Source organism: Euphorbia lathyris, chromosome 2 (assembly GCF_963576675.1).
Source record: "Euphorbia lathyris chromosome 2, ddEupLath1.1, whole genome shotgun sequence".
Classification (NCBI taxonomy): Eukaryota; Viridiplantae; Streptophyta; class Magnoliopsida; order Malpighiales; family Euphorbiaceae; genus Euphorbia; species Euphorbia lathyris.
The window spans coordinates 27,886,878-27,896,890 of record NC_088911.1 but is presented as its reverse complement, the minus strand read 5'-3'; positions in this window follow the sequence as shown (position 1 = coordinate 27,896,890).

Sequence of the window (10,013 nt, the reverse complement as noted above, 5' to 3'; positions counted from 1 at the left end):
GAAGAAGCGACGGGGATTGGTTATGGATCAACTTCAAATACGAACGTCTCCCTAGTTTCTGTTTCTACTGTGGTATCATTGGGCATGCTGACAAGTTCTGTATTTCTCTATTCGACAATCCTGACAACCCCACAAAAAGACAATATGGAAGCTTCTTGCGAGCTTCAATTCGGAGGCCCGGACAGAACATCGGAGTTCAATGGTTACGTAGTCCTGAAGAGGAGAGGGGAAGCAACCATCAAGAGCAAGTGAACTCGGCCACCAATCCACACCACATCACCTCACACCTTAAACACCATCCCGAGATTAGGGTTATAAGGAAAACAGGGCAGCAAGGTCATGTAGGCAACAGTGGGTCAGCCAGAGATCAGGAGGGTAAGAGCACAGGACAGAAAGATAATTCTGGATTCATCATCGACCCAAAAAGGCCCAGATTAGAGGAGAACATAAACTCATTCAGCGAAACGACCTACCAGTCTATAAACGGATCGGAAGCGGGATCTGGGTTCCAGACCCGCGATCTACAATGAGTCTGCTCAGTTGGAACTGCCGCGGTTTGGGCAACCAGCGGACAGTCAGTGTTTTGAAGGACCTCATCCATGTTCACAAGCCCCTGATCATATTTTTAATGGAAGTTATGATCAACAAAGTTAAAGTTACTGAAATTAGTAATCGTCTTGGTTTTTCTAATTGTTTTGTGGTAGAAGGGCAAGGTCATGGGGGAGGACTAGCCCTGCTTTGGAAAACCCCTGTCAACATCGACATTAGCTCGTCATCTCATCAGTTTATTAATGGTTTGGTTTCTATGCCCAATCTTCCAACATGGCATCTCACTGGCTTCTATGGATGCCCTGAAAGACATCGTAGAAGGGAATCGTGGGGTTATCTCCGTTCATTATCAACAGGTATTAACTCGGCTTGGTGCTGCATCGGAGACTTCAACGACCTTCTTAGTCATGCTGATAAAAGAGGCGGAAGACCACATCCCAATTGGTTGATTGACGGTTTCAGAGAGGTAATCTCCGATTGCAATCTATCTCCGCTAACTCTGGTAGGCTTTCCGTTCACATGGGAGGTCAGTAGAGGCTCGAGCAGGTGGATTCAGGAAAGACTTGATCACGCACTGGTAAACGACCTATGGAGAACCTCCTTCAACAATTCTATCCTGCGCAATGTTATTACAGCAACATCTGATCATACAGCGCTACTCTTGGAACTGAAAATTTGGTTACAAACACCACGCATCAAGAGATTTCGCTTTGAGAATTCTTGGCTTCGTGAAAATGACTGCTCAACGGTTATACAGAATGCGTGGAACCAGCCGACGTCTCCAACGGTGAGTGTAAAGCTACAAAATTGTACCAAGGCCCTTCAACAATGGAGTTCCCACCTGGATAGTAATTTCAATCGGTCCATCACAGAGGCAAAAAGACAAATGAAATTGTACAAGAATAGCACTGATATTTTTGGGTCGAGCTAGTTCCAGAGAGTATCAGAACAGTATGTTAAATTACTGCAGCAACAAGAAGCTTTTTGACGACAACGCGCAAAGCTATTCTGGCTACAGGATGGGGATAGCAACACTCGGTACTTCCACGAACATGCCTCAGCAAGGAAAAAATTCAACAGCTTTAGGGAACTCAAGAATTCACAGGGGAATTGGTGTGATTGGGAGTCCGGCTTAGATGATTTACTGTTGAATTACTTTACAAATATCTTCACTAGCAAAGGGAACGAAGACGCTGAGATCCTCTCAACAATCAGAAACAGATTCCAACCGGAACAAAACGAACTTCTCATACACCCATTCACAAAAGACGATGTCAAAGACGCTTGTTTCTCGATGCATCCAGACAAGAGTTCGGGCCCTGACGGACTAAATCCGGCCTTCTATCAACGATTTTGGAACATCATTGGCGCAGATATCAGTTCATCTTGTCTTAGCATCCTGGAATCTGGTTCATTACCTTCAAAGCTGAATGAAACAATAATAGTGCTGATACCGAAGAAAGTAAATGTTGAAGTGGTTACCGACATCCGCCCAATTGCTCTCTGCAACGTTCTGTTCAAGATAATATCAAAAATGTTAGCAACCAGACTCAAGCAGGTACTTCCATCTGTTATCTCGAATTACCAAAGTGCTTTCTTACCTGGCCGGCTAATTACAGACAACATTATTGTGGCATATGAGGCGATACATAAACTCCGAGGCATGAGACAAGGGTCACGTGGGGTTGGGGCATTGAAACTAGATATGAGCAAAGCCTACGACAGAGTGGAGTGGGGCTTCCTCAAGAATATGCTAACTGTTCTCAATCTTCATCCGACATGGATAAAATGGATAATGATGTGCGTAACAACGGTTTCCTATCATATTTCACATGACGGTAAGGAAATTGGTCCTATCATCCCATCCAGGGGACTCAGACAAGGTGACCCCCTTTCTCCATTCCTCTTTCTGATATGTGCCGAAGGTTTGTCGTCGATAATTGTCGAGCAGGAAAGGTCAGGTCATATCCATGGGATGCGCATAGCCAGTAATGCTCCTAGTATATCTCATCTCTTTTTCGCCGATGACTCTTTACTGTTCTTCCGAGCCACTGTACAGGAGGCAAAGGTAATCCAAAAATGTCTAGACAACTATGCAAAAGCCTCGGGGCAGTGTATCAATGTCCAGAAGTCAGCAATTCTATTTAGCAAGAATACCGGTGAAAACAGTAAATCAGAAATATGTCAGACGCTCCAAATTGGGGAAGTAGAGGATCTCGGAAACTACCTTGGAGCACCACTGTCGGTTGGAAGGAGCAAGATGCGCACATTTAATTTTATCAAAGATCGTATTTGGTCTCGGATAAATAATTGGAAGGAAAGATTCCTCTCTCGAGCCGGCAAAGAAGTGTTAATAAAAGCCATTCTTCAAGCAATTCCCACTTTTGTTATGGGCATCTTCGAAATACCAACTTCTCTTTGTGATGAAATACACAAGTTACTCAATAGATTCTGGTGGTCCACATCAATATCCGGTTCTGATTCAGGCATCCATTGGAAAAGATGGGAGGATTTATGTCTTCCTAAATCTAGAGGTGGTCTCGGGTTCAGAAATCTTCGTCTATTCAACCTGGCTCTCTTAGCTAAGCAGAGTTGGAGAATCTTAACAAATCCAGAGTCACTAGCATCACAAGTTCTAAAAGCGTGATACTTTCCCAACGGCCAGTTCCTTCAAGCCACAACAGGACATAATCCATCTTTCACTTGGCGTAGTATATTGGCAGGGAGAGAAGTACTGAAGAAAGGGCTGATCAGGAAGATTGGAAATGGTTGTTCAACTCATATATGGAGCGGTTCGTGGTTGCCAGACATTTCATCTCCAACTCCAAGTAGCACTCCCACTCAAGTAGGAGCTAATAATCTGGTATGTAACTTACTCAATACTGACGGTCGTTGGATAAAGGATCAAATTGATCAAAATTTCAATGCCCGTGACCGGGCTCTTATTTACTCTATCCCTCGTCGGAACCTATCAATTGAGGATTCGTTCTATTGGTTACCGGAGAGATCGGGAGTATACTCGGTAAAAAGCGGCTATCACCAAGCCTCAAACTCCTTTGCAGTAGCGCAAACTGATCCCCAATGGCAACATATTTGGAATCTCCAAGTAGAACCGAAGATAAAGAATTTTCTATGGAGAATTGCAACACAGTGTATACCAACCTTAGCAAATTTAGCCAGCAGACACAGCGCACTTCCTAACATCTGCCCCTTTTGCCAGGTTTATAATGAGGATACGCTTCACGCACTCATCCAATGTGTAAGAGCGCTGCAGGTATGGGCAATCTATTTCAAGGACGACAGAATGCAGAATGTTAGCAGTTTCGAGCAGTGGTTTCAGATGTTATTCACGATAGCTAACAACGACTCAATAGGGGAAATTGCTTATATCCTATGGGGAATATGGAAACACCGGAACGGCAAGGTATGGGACAACACTCTTACACATCCTCGAACTATCCTGGATAAAGCTTTGTCTGAAGTGAACGCATGGAGAGACGCCAGAAAGAAGAAATTCGGATACGGCCTCCCTCAATCCCGCAAACGATAAGGTGGACAAAACCGCCGGTGGGAATCCTTTTCTGCAACGTTGATGCAGGAAACTATCCAGCCGCTGATTACAGTTCATTTGGGTTCCTAATTCGGGACTCCTCGGGTCGATGCATCTTAGCCAGGATGGGAGCAGTCCCAGGTAACCACAGTCCGGAGATGGCGGAAGCTCTGGCAATTAAAGAGGCTTTAAGCTAGATCAAATCACACAAGTCGAATACAGAGATTCATATTCAATCGGATTGCTTAACAGTAGTAAACGCCATCCAGAATGGTATATCGGGTCCTTCTTATTTAGTAGATATCATTTTAGAGTGCATTCTTTTATTAAGAGTTCTTGAGCTTTGCTCACTCTCGTTCATAAGTCGTTCAGCGAATTCGGCAGCCGATGCTATGGCAAAGGCGGTCAGTTCTGTGTCTGTTCGGGGTGAGTGGGATTGTCCACCACCTTTCCTAACCAATATTCTTTTAGCTGATTTACAGTAATAATATTAATTCTTTGATTAAAAAAAAAAAAGTAACACAAGACTATAACCCGTTTTGATATCCACTTTTGATAGTAGTAATTTCTTATGTGGTTCTATAAACCAATTAACGGCAGCTGCTGCATGTTGGGAATAATTGAAATTACGATAAACGAAAAATAAGCAAACACACAAGAATTGTTAACCCAGTTCGCCACTCGATTAGAATGACTACGTCTGGGGGTACTACCAAGCCAGGATATTTCACTATAATGAATGAGATACGGATTACAGAGAAAGATGTTACATTTATACTCCTGAAACCCTAACCGTCTGAAACCCTAATCGCCCAAAAAAGCCCAAAATCCGTACCCCCGTCCAACTCAAGCAGCGAGTTGGATCGCTGCAGTTGGGCCCATCGCTTCAGTTGGGCCTATATATTTTAGTCTTCATAAGCCCAACACTGCACCCATAATTCTCATGTCTCGCCCGGTCTTACTCACAATAGAGGTTCCCTTGTTCTTAGTACCATATACAGGAGATGGTTTTTCCTCCCACCGGAACTGTGCACATGGAATTAGGTGAAAAGTACTAGGTACCCTTAATATTAGGCTTAATACATTAAGCTCATGTGATTGTCCATAATACTTATCTAGATTATGTGATTGGTCTGTAGACTTTGTAGATACTATTTCATTAGTTTTGTGAACTTGCTTACCATGACCTACATGACCCCCTAAAACTTGGATAAAGTGATCTATTGTTTTTTTTTTTTTTTTGAAGTGGTTATAATGACTTATTAGTCATATGAACTTAAGTAATACATGTTTTAACTTGTTTAAATCTCTTTTTGTTTGGTCATATGGACTTAGGAGCTAATGATACATTTTAAGCAAGTTCAAATAGCTAACGAAACATCTCAAAATTAACCAATATTAGGACCTTACACCAAATTTTATATGCATTGCTAAATTTCAATAAAAAGGAAACGTGTTGAAACCATAATTAAACAATTTGTAGATCTTATTTTATAGTAATATATATCAACGCATACTTGTATTTTTAAACCTTACATTGTTTTTAGGGTAAATAATTTATTAGTCCCCTAGTTTTTACTAACACACTGTTTAGTTCTCCTATTTTCAAAAACACATTGTAAAGTCCCTAGCTTTTGCCAATATTAACCCTTTGGTCTTTTTGTCTAGTTTGTTTAGACTTGTAATCGTTATATTTTAGCCTAAACAGATATATATAAAATAACAGAGTAACATGACCAACTTGTATTGTACTGTGGTTGTCCTAAAAGCTAGATATGTTCGGTTAGAAATCTAAAAAAATAGATAAAAGGACCACAAGGTTAATATTGGTAAAAGATAGAGACCTTAAAATGTATTTTTTAAAATAGGGGGACTAAACAGCGTGTTAGGTAAAAACTAGAGGACTAATAAATTATTTATCCTTGTTTTTATATCCAAATTTTGGGGAATAAAAGGTGAAATTGGCTCCTTAAGTTGGCATAAGGAGTCAATTTAGTCCAAATTAATCTTTTGGTTTAAACTTCGGAATTGGTGTGACAGAATCGGAATAACTATTTATTTAATTTGTTTGGTTCAATTTGGAATCAGATACTATTTTCATTGCAACTTTTTGGTTCTCTAATGATTGGATTCGGAATAAATATAATTTTTATTAAAAATAATTTATTAAAAAATTATTATTATAATTTTAATAAAAAAATAAAAAAGAATTTAGATTCAAATTGGATTTATAACTTGAATATATAAGGATTTAAAATAAAATTTTGATAATAACAAAAATTTAAAATCAATTGAAGATAGAATAATAGATTTATATTAATTATAATATATTAGTATTATGGAATGAGGTGCCTTATGGTTACTTTGTATTATCACCATTGAATGAATGTTACATGTTACTATGTTGAATGAATTATGCAAACCAACAGTAAATTATAATTTTCATATGTTATTAAATGATTTAAAAAGTAGAAAAAAAACTAAATCAAAATCGTGGATGGGTGGGTATTTGAGGGTGAATCAAATTGATTAATGGGGTAAAGAGAAGGAATCAATAATTCGATGTTTAAACAAATGTGAAACTCATTCCAATTCTAATAGCTAACCAAACATTAACAAAAGGGAAAATTTCATTCTCACTTCCATTCTCTACTCTCATTGTCTCCAATCAAAAAATCAAATCAGCTATACTTGTGGTATGTAATATATTTTTGGCACTTGAAGTTTATTATGTTTATTTTTACATTTAAAAACTATTAAATTTTATATTTTAAATTTTTTATTCGTAGCATCTCTTTCTCCCATCTTCTCTTTCTACTATCTACTCTTAAACACTAATTTGAAGATAATATATCCTGATTAAGTAGGACAGAGGACCGTGATTATGCTATTTTTTTTTATATATTTGTCATCTTTAGAATATTAACATATTTTTTTAATCTCACTTGTCGAAAATATGAATAAAGTTCAATCCATTGATTTTGACAAGTTGTGGGGTTATTCCCTAATTTGTTGTAGGCAATTTTTAAAAGGAGATTTCTGACCACAAATTTAAATTTAAATATTAAAAATATATTTTTTATATATTTTAAATATAAAATATACAAAAGTGTGTTTTTAATATTTAAACGTAAACTCATTGTTAGTGTTCAAGTCCTAATTGTAGCAGTGTCTTTTTGAAATTGCCTAAAATAAATTAGGAAATATAATGAAGATTTTACATCAAAATACCAATACCTATATTTATGTTTTTCAACAATTAAGAATTGAAAAACAAAATAAAGGAGACAAGACGGAAAGAGGGGGTTAAATGTATCGTTGGTCACTAAACTTATATGGTTATCTTAAAATGGTCATTCAATTTCAATTTGTCTCAATAAAATCATTCAATTTTGAGTTTTGTCTCAATTAGGTGACTCTAGCGATTTCGGTGATTAAAAGGGACCGAAATGATGACATGAGTGACACATCAGCATTAGTCAACTTAGATATCCGATCGAAACGATACATGACATCCATTTATGTGACACCTAGTAACCACGTGTCGTTTCAGTTAGATATCAGAGTTAACTCATGTTCACGTGTCAGCCATGACATCGTTTCGATGCATTTTAACCACTAAAATTTATAGAGTGATCTAGTTGAGACAAAACTCAAAATTGAGTGATTTTATTAAGACAAATTGAAATTGAGTGACCCTTTTGACACATCATGTAAATTCAGTAACTAACCGAAAGAAAGAGGTGTTGAGAGCAAAATATGACAGCGATTTTAACATTTAAAAAAAAAATAGTTTTTTATTATAAAAATAAATTTTAAATATCAAAATACAAATATGATAAAATTCGGATACTAAAAATTTATTGAACTTTCATTTTGGGTCAATTTGTAAAAAATGATTAAATTGTGCTGAATTGATACCAAAAAATTTGTTGGACTAACCAATTTAAGGGGAGGTTGACCCTTTATTCAAAATTTGGGTATCTTATTTTATGGAACAACAATCATTTCCTTATTTAGCGTTAAAAAAAAAAAAAAACTTCCTACACCAATATTATACTTAAATTTAAAATTATAACTAAATCAAATTATTAAATTTAATTCTCAATACATCATTATTTTTTTATATATAACAAATAAAGTATTTTTTACATCCTAATTTTAAAAAAATTGAACTTCAATCCATAAATTATAAACTAATATATCATAAACTTCTAATTTATAGACTCTAATTTTAAAAATAGATTAAAAAATAATGATTTTATTAGTTTTACATAATCCAAAAGGCATAATACACATTTGGTTCCCTAAACTAAGGTTTTAAAGTCAATTAGGATCTTAAACTATCAAAATCATCAATTGAGTCACATTCTAAACAAAAATCATCAAACGAGACTTCATCGAAAACCATTCGGGTGAACAGTTTCAAACCCTCTTCCCCAAACTCATTTTGAACCAACACATAGATTATTTCAGTCTATATCAAATAGTCACAGTTTCTGATTTTAGGATATAATGAAGACTCAATTGATGATCTTTGCTTAGTTTAAGGATCTGATTGATGATGGATGATTTTGACAGTTTACGATCCTAATTGACTTTGAAGCTTGAAATCCAAATGAGTGTAATGTCTAATCTAAAACTGTGATTTGAGATGATTTTAGATAGTTTTTTAAAAGTGAATTGGTATCTAAAATTCAATTAGAAAGTTAAAATGGGAATTAAGAAATTGAAGTTGTATTTGGTAATATGGGAAAATTACAAAACTAGGTCAGATAGGAGTACATTTACATATTTAACCCATTTACTCAACCTACTATATATCTAGACTGATTTTGTGTGACTTTTCCATAATACCCCTAACCTTCCTCCTTCCCCAAACGCGAACGGTCTGTCACCTCTTCTCCTTGGTTGCGCAAAACGGTTGACAGCTCCTCCATTAATGATTCCAAGACTTTTGATCTTCTTTATCTTCCTTTAAATTGTACGAAATCTGCACCATTTCTCTTCTTCATCTCTTCATCTCTTGATTCTGCAACTTCCTAATCCTAGAATACGAAGCTATGGTTCTTCATCTTCCATTTCCTGCTCGTTTCTTGATTTCTTTCTTCTTGTGATCATCGAAGAAATTGTGATTCTACGTTATTTTCATTGTTTTTCCCAGTTTATCATATTGGGTTCGTCGAAAAATGTAAGTATATACTATTTTTTTCTGCGTTTTTTCCATAAATCCACTTAGCATGTGCGGTTTTCGCGAAGTCTGTGGGGAGAAATTTATCGATTTCACTTCGCGAAACGATGATTACACGAAGTTTGCGAGGTAATTCGATAAATTTCTCTTGCAGACTCCGCGAAATCATCGTTTCGCGAAGTCAGAGCGTCACATTCCTCCTCGCAGACATCGCGAAATCATTGTTTCGCTAAGTAAAATCACTCTCTTCCTTGCACATTTATGTTGCATACTTAGCGAATCATCGTTTCGCGAAAATCATCGTTTCGCGAAGCCAAATCTTCATTTTTTCTAACTAACACGATTAAATTTTTCTGAAGGTGGTTGAATACATAATATTCATTCCTGGAAGCCAGCGTGTTAGGGTGCCATGCGAGACATCCATTCCAAAAGGCATGGACTTCCAACCATCAGTGGTGAATAGGAGTCTACATCGTGAGACACGTCCATCCCTCAGTGGTTAATAAGAGCCTATGTATCGTGAGACATCCATCCATCGCTGGTGAATAAGAGCCTATATATAATGAAGTGATTTGTTAGGAGTTTATTGTGACAATCTTGTTCTGTACTGTGAGACACATCCATCCATCGGTAGTGAATAGGAGCCTATGTATTATGAAGTGATTTGTTAGGAGTTTATTGTGGCAATCTTGCTGTAAATTTTGATAATGTTCTGAGTTTAAT